The following is a 17,209-nucleotide window of genomic DNA, read 5'->3' on the forward strand; positions in this document are numbered from 1 at the left end:
GATGCTGAAAGTAGAAGCGTCTATGAGAGATATGCTATGATGTCTAAAATTTGCTTTAAGATATTGCAGAAAAAGTAACCAAGGCCTTATTTTACTACTTCCTCTAATTGTGTGTATGTTTTAAACATTGTATCTTAAAAGTTACAGTAAACATATTAAGAAAAGGCTAGTAGTTGGCTTTAGGAAATTTGACATTATTTGCTAAAAATAATGATTTCTCAGTCCTGTCAGCCTCTTGATGCCTTCCCAGTCACTACAGCACACTTCTCAACATCAAATAAGAAGCTCACTTTCAAATGATGTCACCGGAGCAGTAGAATACTTTTTTGTCCAAATCAGTCAGTAGAGGGACCTGCTGATGATGATTTGACTCCCAAGTTGTGAGCTTACCTTCCTTTCTAATCAGAACAAAGTTCAAAGCCCAGCTCCTCCTGTGCTCATAGATTTGAGTGATGGTGATGCAAACTCATCAGCTCAACTCCACAAATGGAAGCTTTGTGCATTGCATGAATATGCTTTCTTTATAATTTTATGCAGGATTCTGTTATTCCGGGCTTTGCTTATTTTAAAAATGCTGCACTTCTTATAATCACTGGTGAAGATTTCGCCCTTAATCTTTGGGTATAGAGATATGGCAATAAAGTGATTGAAGTAACAAAATTACCTCAATTTTCATTTACATCTCAGAATTCATTACATGCCCATCAATTTCAGCCTTTTCTGTGGAATAAAATTATAGAATGATCTTTACTGTAGGTGACATGGAAGAAATAGTTGCGGTCTTAATGTTCATCACTCTGGTTGGTGTAGGTTTACACACACACAATAGGCAGAAAATATTTTCCGCAGGTAGTCCCTGGTTCTTCATCAATCTTGTTCAAATGAGCGTTGAGATTTGTGTTGTTTTTGTTGGTTGTAGTTCATGTAACCATGATAACATGTAAACACAGATCATTCATCTTGTTTTAATACGATGCAGCATTAGTCAACTTTCTTGTATATAACATAGTTTTCTCTGGCTGAAAAAAAAATTATGAAGGTAAATAATAAAATAACAAGATACTCTTTTCCTGACACCAGAAATAGGAGGGAAAATGCAAAGAGCAATTCCCAAGCAAACTAAATATTTATCTAGAAAGTAAACTAATCTAAAAATGACTAAATTTACCTTGAATTGGAAAAATTGTTTTCTACAACCAAGCAGAGATGATAACCCAATGTTTACATTCACTTCACTTATTGAGAAATACATGAGTGACATGTCTGCATATTCAAATCTGACTCGAGATTCATTTTTGCTCCACAGACTCAATGTATTTAAAACACTTGCTTTGTGTCCAGTCTTAAAACAACGTGAGCAGATAAAAGTTGTTCCTCATTTACACTTGAAAATAAGTTTTATAGAAATGGGAGGTGCAGCAGAGAAAATAAAATCAGACCCTCATCTTATTTCTAGACAAATAGGTATAAAGCATCAACTCCTCTCCTACACCCGGTGCTACTCACGTTAGCTTTCCCCGCACTACCATTTTTCTTCTTTCAACCACCATTCTGGCCCCTCCCTATTGCTTCTTCCTCATCCAGTTTATCTGGCATCATTGTTACTATTTCACAAACCACAGCTTCTACTAACTGTAATTTGTCTGGCAGCCCCATTTCTTCAGAAACATTGACTACTTTCTTGGCCACAGTCTCTCCTGCTCTTACTGACCAACATCAAGCATTTGGAAGATAATTACGTGGTCAAATAATGTTCTCCAATAACCTTTCTCTGCTTAACATCTGTGCCTCCAATACACATTCACAAAAAACACACAGGCACACGAACACAAACACACACACACAATTCTGAGTAACACTCACAACTAGGAGAATTTAGTATTTAGTCCCAGAAGTTTTATTAAATTAAGAAAACAAGTCGTTAAGGAGCAAAATAACTACATTAATATTACTGTAGTCTGGAGCTAGGCTTGTGTTGTTTTCATTTGCTTTGCTTCATTTTGGTTTTGATTCTGTTAATCACAGAGCAGGTTAACGTCATCTTCTCTTTTCTCTCAGTCTCCATCCATGATTAGCCTTGTTCCCTTTGTAATCAGAACTGATGAATCAGCAAACTATGAAAAATGCAGGCTCAGAATGGCTATTCTTAGGAAAACTTATCAACACCACTTGGAAAATTATTGTCATTTCAGAAATTAAGTATAAAATCCCGAATTAGCAGGGGCATCTTTGTTGGCATATCACTGCTTCTTGAATGCAGAATGATTCATCCAAGTGCCTCAAATCTAGTTCCTAAAGTATTGATTCCATAGTTGTTTGTTTATGTACATTTCAGTTCATTTGAGTAACAGTATCTTCCCCGTTAAACTAAACTACCTGGTGGTAAGGGTCATGGCTTTCTTTACCAAATTTAGCACCCCACAGTTCCTGGAAAAGCAAAGGCATTCAATAATATTTTTGACTAACTGAATGACTAAAGCATTTTAATAATATTCAGGGAACAACATAGCTCCATAGGTCCTCAGGTTTAAGTAGGGAAGTCTCTACCATATTGGAATGGTATTAATTAAAATTCCTTCTGCTACAGATAAAATCTGACTACCTCCTCATCAACTGACATTATTTTCTCTGGCCTATGTCTTTACTGTATCTCCATTGTGTACATGATTCTACTGTGTTCATAAGATCTTGTTTTAATCTATGTATTGTATACCTATTTTAATTCTTGATTCTGAACTTACAAAGACCAGCCACTGAGTCTTAGTTTTCTCCAATTTCCCAACTCCTGCCACATTTCCTGGCATGTGATACACACAAAAAGACTTTGAACTGGTTGAATAAAGGTATAAGTAGGATCAATGAGATGTGTTAATTATTTTGGTAGAATTTCTACGTATTTCTCTTTCCGTGTTGTGGCTCCTCACAAATGCAGACATGAAAATGCTGCCAAGAACCCTAATAGCTTGCATTCCAGGCTTGTATATGTCCTGGGCAGGGATTCTGGACAAAATGAAAGTGGTAAGAACACACCTTCTAATTTTAGAAAAGTGTTCTACAGTAGAAATATACTGACTTGAAAGTCAAAGGAATTAGATGAGTATTTGGCCAAGAATGTGTTAAGCAACATCTCTGTTACAATTTGTGTATCTGGAAAGTTTGTTTATGTACATTTCCAGCCATGAGAGTGGTATGTAGTTTTTAGGATATGCAATGATATAAAACTTAATTCAAATTCCATCTTTGTTACCAGGAAACTGGGCAAGTTACTCAGCCCGTGTGAGTGTTAATTTTTTCCACTGTATATTGAGATAATACCTAACCGGAAGAGTTGATATGTAAATTATAATTACAAGGAGTTCAGCCCTACACTTGAAAAATACCAGAGACTGTCATGTGTTATAAAGATAAAGTGAAATAATAAATAAGAATAGCAAGTCAATTGCTAAAGAAATGGAAAGAATAAGTTTTTAAACTCCTTGGACAGTAATGAATGGATCTTATACAAAAGCAACCGTATTGTTTGATAGAAGAAGAAACCTATTGCTGCTTGGCAGATACTTACGGATAACTGAGCGCTGTGGCTTACACATATGAAAAGAAACAAATTCTGCTGAAAGTAATTCTCAACATGAAAATGAACTGTTCACAAATACACAGTCTCCCAAGACAAAGCAGAGACATCAGTCACACTGCTAATGGCAACTCAGTCAGGTGCGAAGAAGAAAACAATTTTCTAACATTTCTGAAGGGCCTCAAGAGATGAACTATTCAATTCCCCTCGTGCCCATTAAAAACACGAACTGTCATATTCTGCTGGTCATCTTAGAAGAGAAAAAAAGCGTATTAAACAGAATTATTTAGAATAGTTTCAGGTTTCCTATTCATAGACTTGGGAGAGTGTTGTCTCTCATACATCATGTAGGTGACAAGAACTAAACTGTTCAGTACTGTCAGTAACTACACTGTTCAGTACTGTCAGTAACTACACTGTTCAGTACTGTCAGTAACTAAACCGTTCAGTACTGTCAGTAACTAAACCGTTCAGTACTGTCAGTAACTAAACCGTTCAGTAGTGTCAGTAACTAAACTGTTCAGTACTGTCAGTAAGTAAACTGTTCAGTACCATTCAGAGAGGATGGGTTGCCCTCTCTTCCAAACACATAGAAATGCTTGATAAAATATAAGATAGCTGAGTTCCAAACCAGAAAAAACAAAATCAAGTGTATTTTTAAGTGTGTGTTCAAAGCTAAAAGAATAAAGACTTGCTGTAGGAGGCTTTGGACCCACAAGTAGCAATTAGGAGAAATGGTATTAATTCCTAAGTAAGTACAGGAAATGGGAGCTCGGGTTTCTGTGAAGCAGAGTTGGAACACATCAATGGTATAAAAACCTTTAAGAGCTTAACACCTCTGAGAGCTGCATTGTTCATGCATCTAGGAACAGAAAAAAACAAATGCTCTCACTGTCCTAAGAAAGGGGCAAGGAAGATTGCAAGCAAACAAGAGCCACAGTTAGAAAGAGAGTTCATGGTGAGAAATCAGAAATCTTAGAATTCTATTAGGACATAAAGGGGAGGACATAGAGGATTTGCATGGTGTAATCATTGTTGTTGTTGTTGTTGTTTGAGTATCAAAATGAGTCTAGAACAGGTAAAATCCTTTGCTTTAGCAGTAGCAAACTCGAAATATATTTATAGAATATTTTCCACAATGAAATTCCATTAAAAGCAACCTCTCTACTAATGATCTGAGATGGTGGATGGGGATTAAGAATCAACAAAAGTAGACAGCCCGCCCACCTACAGCAGGAAAATAAGAATTGTAGGATGAGCGCTCAAGGACTGGCCATTTGCCAGACTGAAGTCAAGATGAAGATTGTCAGATGGAAAGAAGATACCAGCTTATGAATGAGACCAATGAAAGCAAGTCTGTATCTAAGACTATCAGATAAGCTGAAACCTCAAAGTCAAAGAGAAAAGTCTTAAAAGTTAACAGGTTAAGAGGGAAAAACACAAGCTCCGGGTTCTCCTTTCCCTGGATTAACTCTCCGTCTGTCTCTGCTGCTGTTGCACACTTCATAATCTGGAACGCTGACTTTTACAGCTCAGGTCCCATGGGGGTTGCCTGCTCCCCAACGCCTAGTTGGTTTCAGCTCGTGCAAGAAACTGGCAGAGGATTGCAAAGCTAGAGGGAGAGCGGCACAGAATATTTGTTTCCTGCATCCCCTGCTTTAGTGTGGTCCTGCCCAGGGCTTCATCCCTGTATGGTGACATCTTCTCTTGCTCCGATTCTCACCTGGGTTCTGGAAACATTACTTCCTCAGCTTTTAGGTACAGACTTAAAGGAATGCTGGATCCCCCTTTATGTGTGTGTGGGACGCTGGAAGACATCAACATTTCTTGTCTGTTTCCTTAGCCTCACCCACATCAGCATGTACAGTCCCTTTATAAAATCGCTTGAATGTGCTCTGCTTGCAAAGACCAAGGCTTGCTCCAACAGATTACCTACCAGAAGAGAAAATTAGTCAGGCATCATATTTCTTATAAGAAATAACAATAACTCTTCAAATAAAGGACTCTAGGGAAGACTTTGGTACGTCTAACTGAATTATTGCTCATGAGTAAGCAAAATTAGGAAAAAAAAAAAACCCTTAAAACAACCACTAAACAGTTGCAAAAGATTCTTAATAATGTTAAAAGACTAATAAATGATGCACTTTTGTATAAAAGAAAGAGAGTCAAATTCAAGACAAAGTAGCAATGAACAAAGTGACAGTTGTGTGTAATCTCAATCTCAATCTCATACTGCCTTTAACAAAGTCTACCGTGGTGAGTATAATAAAAAGAAATGTGTACTAAAATACTAGACATCAGTAAGGTGGAGGATCACAGTTATATCTTTTTAGGTTTTATGTATTGCTTGAGAAGACTGTCTTACTAGTTGACAACAATCTTGAAATCAAGTAAATATGGTAAAATTTTTACAGAAAAACATCAAGAATAAAACAGAATTAACATATTCCAAACCAATAAACAAACTAGATGGTCTAATACCAAACAAAGAAACGAGTCTTGAGAACAAAATATGTCATGACTACTGAATGAAACTACTTTTCCACGGTATTCATTTTCATGTAAGAGAAGCTAAAAAGCTTTTTGGAATTATCAGTTTATTTTTCTTTTATTTTTTGTTTCCACTAAGTCCCAGTCCACTTACACCTCCACAATATATTATGTTGTCTACCTGTATCCAAGTCTATCTGTTCTTATCACATTTTTTTCAGAAGTTTCCCATCGAAATTAATGCAGATAAAAAGTAGATGCACTAATACAGGTTGGAATATTGAACTAGAGATGAAGAGTAAGAGTTCAGCCTTAATCCTGGCTTTAGGCCAAGACAGCTTACGCACTTCTTAAACAATAATATTTACCATATTTAAGGTAGCATATTTGGTGCTGAAATGAATTAAAAACAGAAAGATGGGTTTTATGGGTTTGAGACCTTGTGATATAAATAAGTTATAAATAGTGTCTGGCAACAGATGGGAAACCAAGAATATCATTCACTTTTTTCATAATGGTTATGAATAATGGAACTTGTCCTAAAAATCTGCAAAATTTCTAAATTCTAAATTTTATTTTGCCCTTTAGCCTTATGCACCATTGAAAAGCGTATTCTATTCCCATCTTACATAGAAATATTAATACTAAGACTTAAAAAGAGATATTAATGTTAGATAAATAAGATTGGCTGTCTAATTTACATCTTTAAGAAGTTGATCAGAAAAACAGAAGATTTTTTTTTTAAGTTGAGAATAGCTGACTTCTTTTCTTGCAAAAATACTGCAGGTCATTTCATCATTCAAGTGTTCTTAATAAAAGTTTCCTCCTCAGTAATCTTTGAGGTTATTTTTTCTCATTATATAATAACCAAAAAGGTTATTATAAACAGTAACTATTCTATATAAGACAATTGGATTATGGTGGGGAAACTTTTAGAAGAATATGTGAATTGTGGAATAAACTTTAAAATTAATATATTTTCTTATTCAGTTAAAAAGTGTCCTTTTTGTTGTTCAGCTGAGGATTTTTTTCCCGATAGTAAGGCAGTCTCATTGCTTAAAAACAATATGTTGATTTATATTCTAGCACAAGCTCCTTAATATGGGTAATTATCATGAGAACACACCTCTAGAAAAGACTCCAAACCACTTCTTATGACAACATAATTCCTGATGGTTTTATACAGTTCAGAGTTGGATATGATTTTCAAGAATACACTTGTAACCGAAGAGTTCTACTCTTCCTTCCTCATTATATTCAAATCCCCTTAAGAACAGAAGTGACATTTCATGTTTTGTTATTTATTGTGCTGAAATGAAAAAAAAAAAATCTCATATATTTTTGACATATTCTCCCATTAGTACGAGTGCCTAAACAATTTGAGCTATGTGATGTTAAGGAAAAGCAGTTCTTAAAATACTAACTTTTAGGCAGTTTATTCATCATTTACAAGCAAAGCTCTTTGATGCAGACCTTCACTAATGGTTAGGCAACTGGACACGATTTTTCATTCTTCGTAACCTAAAGTGCCACTTTACAAGAACCCTAAAAGCACCAATGTAAAATATTGAATCTTTGCTTATGTCAGGGTTTTAATTAAATATTTTGTTCTGTGAATGTTTTTGACTTTGAACTTATTTTTATGTGTTTAAATGCAGCTTATGCTTAGTTTATAGTTTCATTGCTTCACTAACCAATATATATTCAAAATAACAGAATAATTTTAGCACTTATCAATTATGACCACAAAACTGAATTTAATAAACATTTGTGATTATAAATCTGAGTAAAACTAATACTTACATTTCTCCAGAATCAATTCTTTAGTATCATGCAATTTATAGTCATTACTTCATTTAGAAAAAATACGTGTTCTTACTTGACAAAAATTCTAGTGAAGCTTGTTTCACTATTTGTAAATTAGAATTGAAAAGAAAAATGATTTTATTTACTGTGACTGAAGGATAATACTTGACTATAAATTAGACCGAAGTATGTGAAATTTAAAAAAAGATTATAAAAACAACAAGCTATAAAACACATTAATTGTTACATATTGTTAGATTTTTATACATTTTGATTATAAATGACAAATTCACCTTAAACTACCTCATATTTTAAAGTGATACATGTTGAACATGACTGGTATTTGGCTCTTGCCACATGTGACTCACCAGTGGAATTTGTTGACTTCCGAATCAGTTTATAACTTGGTTAATGAAACAAGTCCGTTGTTAGAGAATATTAAGTGATGCAATAATTTCAAGCGCCATGAAATTGTCTAAATAGTCATTCCAAATGCCTCTCCTCACTCTTGACTCTGCAATATACAGTCCCTGGACCAGAACCAGTTTTGAGACTCCACTTTGAGCAGCACAGTCACGTGGTCCCAGGAGGGCAGTGCCAGGGACTATATTCCCTGGGAGAAAGGCGAAACCCACATTATGCACTGCCTTTGATCATAACTCAAGAAGATTTACTTCAGCAGCCAGTGGAGATTTCTGAAAGTAAGAAAAGGGAATTATCAGTCTTAGGAAGATTCGTCACACCAAAGTGTTTCAGATAGTGTGAATAATGGAAGGCAAGAGTCAAGAAAATTTAAATAATCCAGAGACTGGGCTAGAATGATGATGCTGAATTTGAGAAGAAGCAGGCAACTTAAAGTAAAATCAAATTTAATAGGGTTTTAATGCTGATGTTTCTATTGCCACGTTTTAAATTTCTAACAATATATCATCCTTCGCAGGTCTTAGTGAAACAAAATATATGTGTAGATATTTTAAAATATATTTTATACAATCCTCAAAATAAAACAAACATGGTGACATCTGTCTCCTGTCTCAAAGCAGAGAACATACTGACAAAAGTAGTGGGAAATTGACATTTCTAGAACTACAAAAATCAACCAAAGTTCTGAAAGAATCTGGAGCATATTAATTTAAGAAAAACGTCTGCATATTAGTAAGAATGGTGCGTATGTTTTAACATGCCCTATTTTCTTTTATCTCTCTGAATTTGTGACCGGTTTGAAGTCAGCAGCCCCAGCATCATAATGAAAACCAGAAATCTACAGCCTTTTACTGGGGTTGGGGAAGTGGTGTAGAAACCATCTAAAGCTTGCTTCCAGAAAATTGTAATTATTTGTCTTACTGCTAGCACCCTAAAAAATCCTCATTTGCAGGGATTTTAATGATTTGACCTGAATCTGATCCTACCTAGTGTAGCTTTTGCCTCAAGAACCCTTGCCAAAAACAATCAGTGGTGATGGTTTAATATCCCAGATGCCAGAGATGGCAAGAATGGGTGAGGCAAACAAAAAACTGAACAAAAACAAAAACTAGAAAGCTGTGGGTTGAGATGTCCATAGAGAGCTTTAAAAATGCTGACATGGCCGGGCACGCCTGTAATCCCAGCACTTTGGGAAGCCAAGGCAGGCAGATCACCTAAGGTCAGGAGTTCAAGACCAGCCTGGCCAACAAAGGGAAACCCCGTCTCTACTAAAAATACAAAATTTAGTCAGGCGAGTACCTGTAATCCCAGCTACTTGGGAGGCTGAGGCAGGAAAATCCCTTGAACCAGGGAGGCAAAGGTTGCAGTGAGCCAAGATCATGTCACTGCACTCCAGCTTTGGTGGCAGAGTGAGACTCCATCTCAAAAAATAATAACAATAGTAAAATAAACAAATAAATATCTCTGACATATTTCCAACACAAACTGAGAAGCTTACACGTTTGGGAATGTCCCTATGTATGTCCAAGAAATACCCTAAGTAAGACTCTTACCTTTGCTAGACTTTGAGACCTTGTTCATATAGGGGGTGGGGGTTAAAGCAGAATTGTAAACACTGCCTGACTGAGTGTTGAGCTGTGTCCCAAAATGCACTCAAAACGAATGAGCAAACACTAGGGGATTACTGGTTGTAGCCTTCTAAGAAGTAGAACTCAAGCTAACTGAGCAGAGAGTACAATGACCACAAACGACAAATAATACAGATATTAAGGAATTAGTCCAAGAAAATAGCTAAGCAACAACAAAAATAATTCAAAGAAAGTATGAGAGTAATGTCTAACCAAATAAAGAATATCAATAAAGAAATATAAATTACCGGCCGGGCGCGTTGGCTCAAGCCTGTAATCCCAGCACTTTGGGAGGCTGAGACGGGCGGATCACGAGGTCAGGAGATCGAGACCATCCTGACTAACACGGTGAAACCCCGTCTCTACTAAAAAATACAAAAAACTAGCCAGGCGAGGTGGCGGCGCCTGTAGTCCCAGCTACTCGGGAGGCTGAGGCAGGAGAATGGCGTAAACCCGGGAGGCGGAGCTTGCAGTGAGCTGAGATCCGGCCACTGCACTCCAGCCTGGGCGACAGACGACAGAGCGAGACTCCGTCTCAAAAAAAAAAAAAAAAAAATATATATATATATATATATAATTACCAAAAGATAGCAATTCTGGAGTTGAAAATTACAATAACTGAAATAAAAATGTACTAGAGTAGTTCAGCAGAAGATATAAGACAGTGTAGGAAGAATCAGTGAATTTGAAAATTGATTAATTAAAATGATTTATTTTGTTAATAAAATAGCAGAAAAATAATTCTAAAAGGGAAAGGGCAAAGCCTAAGAGACCCCTGGGACACTGCAAGCATTCCAGCATACACATGACGACAGTCTCCTACAGAGGTGAGAAAGAAAAGGGGACAGAAAAAGTATGGAAGAAATAATTTTAAAAAAAATCACATATTTGTTGAAAGACATGAACATGCACATCCAAGAAACGCAATAAACTCCAGTATGAAAAATTCAAAGACATCTACAATGAAACACATCATAGTCAATGAAACACATCATAGCCAAACTATCAAAATGCAAGTCAAAGAGAGAATATTGAAGCAACTCATCAAGGTATCCTTAATAAGATTAGTAGCTGATTTTTCATCAGAAGCCATAAAGGTTAGAAGACAATGGGATGATATATGCAAAATGCTGAAAAAAAAAAAGTCACCAAGAATTCTATACACAGTAAAATTATACTTCAAAATGAAAGAAATGAAGAGATCCCCATTTAAACACAAACCAGGAAAATTTATACACAGCATATCTGTCCTGAAAGAAATATTAGGACAGTAGAAAAAGCTTTTAAACTCATGGACACTAGAAAAAAAAATTTAAGTCCACACAATACTATGAAGAGCTTTGGTAAAAGTAACTACAAAAGTAAACACAAAATACAGTACACCTGTGTTTATTTTTGTAACTTTTTCTTCCACATGTGACATATAATGAGTAAATATGTAATGAGTATAAAAATAGTAGCACAAATGAGAGGAAAAATAGAAATATACAAAAGCAAATTTTTATATAATCTTAAATTGTCTTGGATTTAATTTAAACTAGACTGTTATAAATTCAGATGGCTATTTTAATTTCCCGGGCAACTACTAAGAAAATAACAAAAATAAAATAAAATAAATGACAGCATAATTTAAGTAGCACAGTAGAATATATTTATTTAACATAAGAGTGCAATAATTGAGGAATAAAATAATAAAAAGGACAAACAGTATATAAAATCAAATAAAGTGGCAGACATAAATCTTACTTTATTAATAACTACATCCAAAGTAAATAGATTGACCACTCTGTGAAAAGGTAGAAGTTGACAGAATGAATTTTTAAAAAATGATCTGACGTTATATTGTATGCAAAAGATGTGCATTAGATTTAAACACAAAATGGAATGAAAGTAAAATGATAGATTTAAAAAGGATATTATAAAAACTGTAACCAATAATAGCTATCTTAACATCAAGTAAAAGAGATTTTAAGACCAAAAATAATTACTAGATAAAAGGGATATTTTAGAATTATAAAAGGTTTAATAAGTCAAGAAGAAATAACATTTATTAAAATATATGCATTTAACAACAGAATCACCGTATGCATAAAACAAACTGATTGAAATGAAAAAAAGTAGAACATTTGACAGTAATAATTAGAGACAAAAATACTAACTTTCAGTAGTGGATCTAACAACTATGTAGAAGATTGATGAGGAAATGGAGAACATGATAAACACTATAAGCCAACAAGATCAAACAGACATATACAGAACACGCCATCCACTAATATCAGGGTACATATTCATCTCAAGTGAATATGGAACATTATCCAGAACAGACTATCTATTTGGCCTAAAACCAAATTTCAATAAATTTTTAAAAGTTTCAATTTTAACAAAGGAAGTCATTTTCTTTGACAATAATAGAATGAAATTACTAAACAGAGAAAAAATCACAAGAAAAATTAGTAAATACTTGGGATGAATCATGCAGCAAACCACCATGGCACGTGTATACCTAACAAACCTGTACCTTCTGCACATCTACCCCAGAATTTAAGTATAATAATAATAATAATAATAAAACACATACTGAAGCTTATGGAATTCAGCTAAAACAATTTTGATGTAAAACTTGTAGCTGTAAATTCCTAAAATAAAAACAAATAAATAAATTAATAAAGAAACATTGAATCTTAAGAGACTGAAAGGAAGACCAAATTATCGCAAAGCAAGCAGAATTGCACTGGAAGTAAATACAGAGAAAATAAACAAAAGTTGATTAAACAAACTTTGACAAATTTCAACAAAATTTATAAACCGTTAGCTAGGATGACCAAAAAACTGATCAAATTATTAACATTAAAAATTAAGGAGTGTATATTACTATACTGATCTTATAAAAATGAAAAGAATTATAATGGAATGGTATGAATAAGTGTACAAAAGTAGATAGCCTAGGTGAAATAGACGAATTCCTTGAAAGACACACAATATTGATCATGACTAATTAAGAAGTAGGAACTGTGAACCGACTTGTAACAAGTAAAGGAATTGAAATAATTGTCTTTATTTGCAGATGACATGATCCTTTACCTAGAAAACCATCGTCTCAGTCCAAAAGCTTCTTAAGCTGATAAGCAACTTCAGCAAAGTCTCAGGATACAAAACCGATGTGCAAAAACAGCTAGCATTTGTATACAACAACAATAGGCAAGCGGAGAGCCAAATCATAAATGAACTCCCATTCATAATTGCTACAAAGCAAATAACATACCTAGAAATACAGCTAACAAGGGAAGTGAAAAACCTCTTCAAGGGGAACTACAAACCACTGCTCCAGGAAATCAGAGAGGACACAAAGAAATGTAAAAACATTTCGCGCTCATGTGTAGAAAGAATCAGTATCATAAACATGACCATAGTGCCCTAAGTAATTTATGGATTCAGACATCTATCAAAACGTATAAAATGAACAGGAGTAGGTTCTCAAATTATAAAACTTTTAAAATAAATCACAGGCATACTTTTTTATGACCTTAGGTTTGTCAATGATTTGTTTCATATGATATCCAGAACATAAGCATTCGAAGAAAGAATATAAACTGGACTTCATCAAGTTTAAAAACTTTTGTGTTCCAAAAGACTGTATTAGGAAATTGAAAAGACAATCCATAAAATGTAGGAAATATTTGCAAATAATATACCTAATAAGGGTCTAATATCCCGAGTCTATTAGATTACTAATTTACAAAACCAGAGCCTTAACCAATGTGCTGCATATAATTTCCAGAGTATTTTCCTTCATTTATCTGTGAATATTCTAATTTGTGTATTTCCATACAACCCACTGTACGGATTGGTTTCTGTTCTCATAATTTCTGAAAGAAAAGTGGGAAATAAAGAATTAGTGTTACTAGGAAAATATAGATAATTCTTTTTTTTTTTGAGGCGGAGTCTCGCTCTGTCGCCCAGGCTGGAGTGCGGTGGCGCGATCTCAGCTCACTGCAAGCTCCGCCTCCCGGGATCCCACCATTCTCCTGCCTCAGCCTCCCGAGTCGCTGGGACTACAGGCTCCCACCACCTCGCCCGGCTAGTTTTTTGTATTTTCATATTTGTATCTAAATTATGAAAAACCTCAGTACCTCGAATTTAGAGAGTCTTTTTTTTTTTTTTTTAATTTTGCTTCCCAATGCAGAACAGTTCAGTGCCATCCTTTCAGCCTCACTGGCTGATAGTTTGGATGTTTGCCTCCCTGAATCTCTTGCTGAAATGTAATTCCCAACGTTGGAGGTGGGAGTTGGTGGGAGGTGATTGGATCATGGCAGCCGATCCCTCATGAATGCCTTAGCGCCGTCCGCTTTGTCCCATCCACAGGATAGTGAGTGAGTTCTCATGAGATCTGTTTGTTTAAAATGTGGGACCTGCCCCTGTGCCCTTGATCCTGTTTTCACCATGTGACGTGCAAGCTTTCCCTTCCCCTTCCAACATGAGTTAAAATCTGCCTCCCCAGAGACAGACGCTGGTGCCATGCTTCTTGTACAGCCTACAGAAATGTGAAGCAATTAAACCTCTTTTCTTATAAATTACTCAGTCTCAAGTATAAAATTCAAGTTGAATTTTTTTTCTTTTTTTGTGCTTTAATTTGAATATTTTCTTTTTTTATTATACTTAAGTTCTGGGATACATGTGCAGAACGTGCAGGTTTGTTACATAGGTATACATATTCCATGGTGGTTGGCTGCACCCATCAACCCATCACCTACATTAGGTATTTCTCTTAATGCTATCCCTCCCATTGCCCTCCACCACCCGACAGACCTCAGTGTGTGATGTTCTCCCTGTGCCCATTATGTTCTCATTGTTCAGTTCCCACTTATGAGTGAGAACATGCAGTGTTTGGTTTTCTGTTCCTGTGTTAGTTTGCTGAGAATGATGGTTTCCAGCTTCATCCATGTTCCTGCAAAGGACATGAACTCATTCTTTTTTATGGCTACTTAGTATTCCATGGTGTATATGTGCCACATTTTCTTTATCCAGTCTATCATTGATGGGCATTTGGGTGGTTCCAAGTCTTGTGGAAGACAGTGTGGTGATTGCTCGAGGATCTGAAACTAGAAATACCATTTGACCCAGCAGTCCCATTATTGGGTATATACCCAAAGGATTATAAATCATTCTACTATGCAGACACACACACATGTATGTTTGTTGCAGCAGTATTCAAGCTGAATTTTATAGCACTGCAGGAAAGGCCTAACGTACTACTGATTTGTTTGGAAGCAAATGGTTTTCTTAATACATGATTAATTAATATTTACGTCAAATACAAAAGACGGTTTTGTCTACAGAATATTGAAAGTCAGAATGACCTATAGTAATACTGAAAATAGAAAAATGAAAAGTCAGTTTGCTCTGATGACAACAAATAGAAATGTCTAGGAAAAAATTTTTTTGCTTTAAATTATAAGCTCTCCAGTGCATTTGGTTTTAGATATGATGGATATAGTTGATAGATAGATGATAGGTATATACATAAATTAAATAGATAAAGGATAGATAAATGCATAGAGATAGATGGAGACAAAGGAGAGAGATAGGTTGATTTTATATTTTTTAATTTATTAGAAAAATTGGAAAAATAAAAAGACTTTCACTTTCAAAAATATTTTTCCTATTGCAACAGTTGCCATTTTTATTATAAAATGTTTGGAAAGTATCAGAGTTAAATGGAAAAAATTAAATAAAATAATCCATAATCTGAGAACTCTAGCATATTTATCTTAGTTCTTGATGTATCTTACCTCTTTTTCGAAAGTCATTTTCAAATTATTCATAATTTCAAATATTCAGAGAAAATTATAAAATAATAAAACCATTTATTCCCACAGAATTGAATACATTTTTCTTTATTTGTTTCAAATATTGTTTAAGCAAACTAAACTTCAGATGTATTATTGAAGTTCTTAATTCGATTACACTGTTCCTTCCCTAAGATAGGTGTATATCCTTTCCTGCTTTGCCTCTATTGTTTTCCATATACATGCTTAAAAAATATATTTATTGTTATTCTGTATTTTTTTGAGATGTAGAACAAATGACAACAGCTTCGAGCAATGTTTCGCAATCTTTTAATTTTTGTTTAACATAAAACAAAGCATAAGATTGCCATAGTTAGATCCAATTTATTTGTTGCTAATTCCTTATTGGCTTATTCTGCTAATTTTGTTGGCTTATGTAATTCAGATACCTCCTGATTTGTTTTTGTGTTTATTTTGTCAAAATATTTTAAGTTTAGTACGTGTACTATCTCCATGTTTTTCATCATTCTTTGTGCTTTTTCTATTTTGTTCAAAAGATTCTTCCATATTCTGAGTTTATGCATATATTATTCTATATTGTCTAAATTTTTAAAAAAGTTTCATTTATCGCTCAGATGTGTACATCAGGAATATATTTCCTGAGTTGTGCTATGTAACCATCTAATTATATTGTTTTCCGTATAACAGGCCAGCTGACCCATCATTAAGTAATTCAATCTATTCCGACTCATTGGTAATATCACCTGTGTTCCCGGAAGCTACTATTTATAAGAGTAACGATTAGTAACTCTAGTAACTCTAGTCTATCTCAGTGGTGTGTGTACCTATTTTTATTTTTATTTTTGAGATGGAGTCTCGTTCTGTCACCCAGGCTGGAGTGCAGTGGCGTGATCTCAGCTCACTGCAACCTCTACCTCCTGAGTTCAAGCAATTCTTCTGCCTCAGCCTCCCTAGCAGCTGGGACTACAGGCGCATGCTGCCATGCCCGGCTAATTTTTTATACTTTAGTAGGGACAGGGTTTCACCATGTTGCCCAGGCTGGTCGCAATCTCCAGAGCTCAGGCAATCCACCCACTTAGGCCTCCCCAAATGCTGGGATTACAGGTGTGAGCCACCGCGCCCTGCCATGTGTACCTATTCTTAAATGATACCCTTTAATTACCACATCTGCATAACAATTTTGATACCTGAAGATGCATATTCTCCTTCATTATTCTTCTTTTAGACACATTTATTGAATCTGTAAGGGGATCAATGAGCAGTGCACAAATGCTTCAGCCAAAGGCAGCCTATGTCAGCAGCCTCAGTGTGCACACAGAACTGAGACAAGAGTTCAATTCTGGCTAGCCAGTATGCAAGCACCCTGCAGGAACAACAGGCCTGCTTCAAGTTGCAGGATGTTGGAGTTGACTTTTATAACCATAGCTTGTCCAAAGCAAGCATGGATGAGACCAACATTTCAAAAGAGGGAAAGGAGAGTTGTT

This window comes from Trachypithecus francoisi, unplaced genomic scaffold (assembly GCF_009764315.1).
Source record: "Trachypithecus francoisi isolate TF-2019V2 unplaced genomic scaffold, Tfra_2.0 Contig01558, whole genome shotgun sequence".
Lineage (NCBI taxonomy): Eukaryota > Metazoa > Chordata > Mammalia > Primates > Cercopithecidae > Trachypithecus > Trachypithecus francoisi.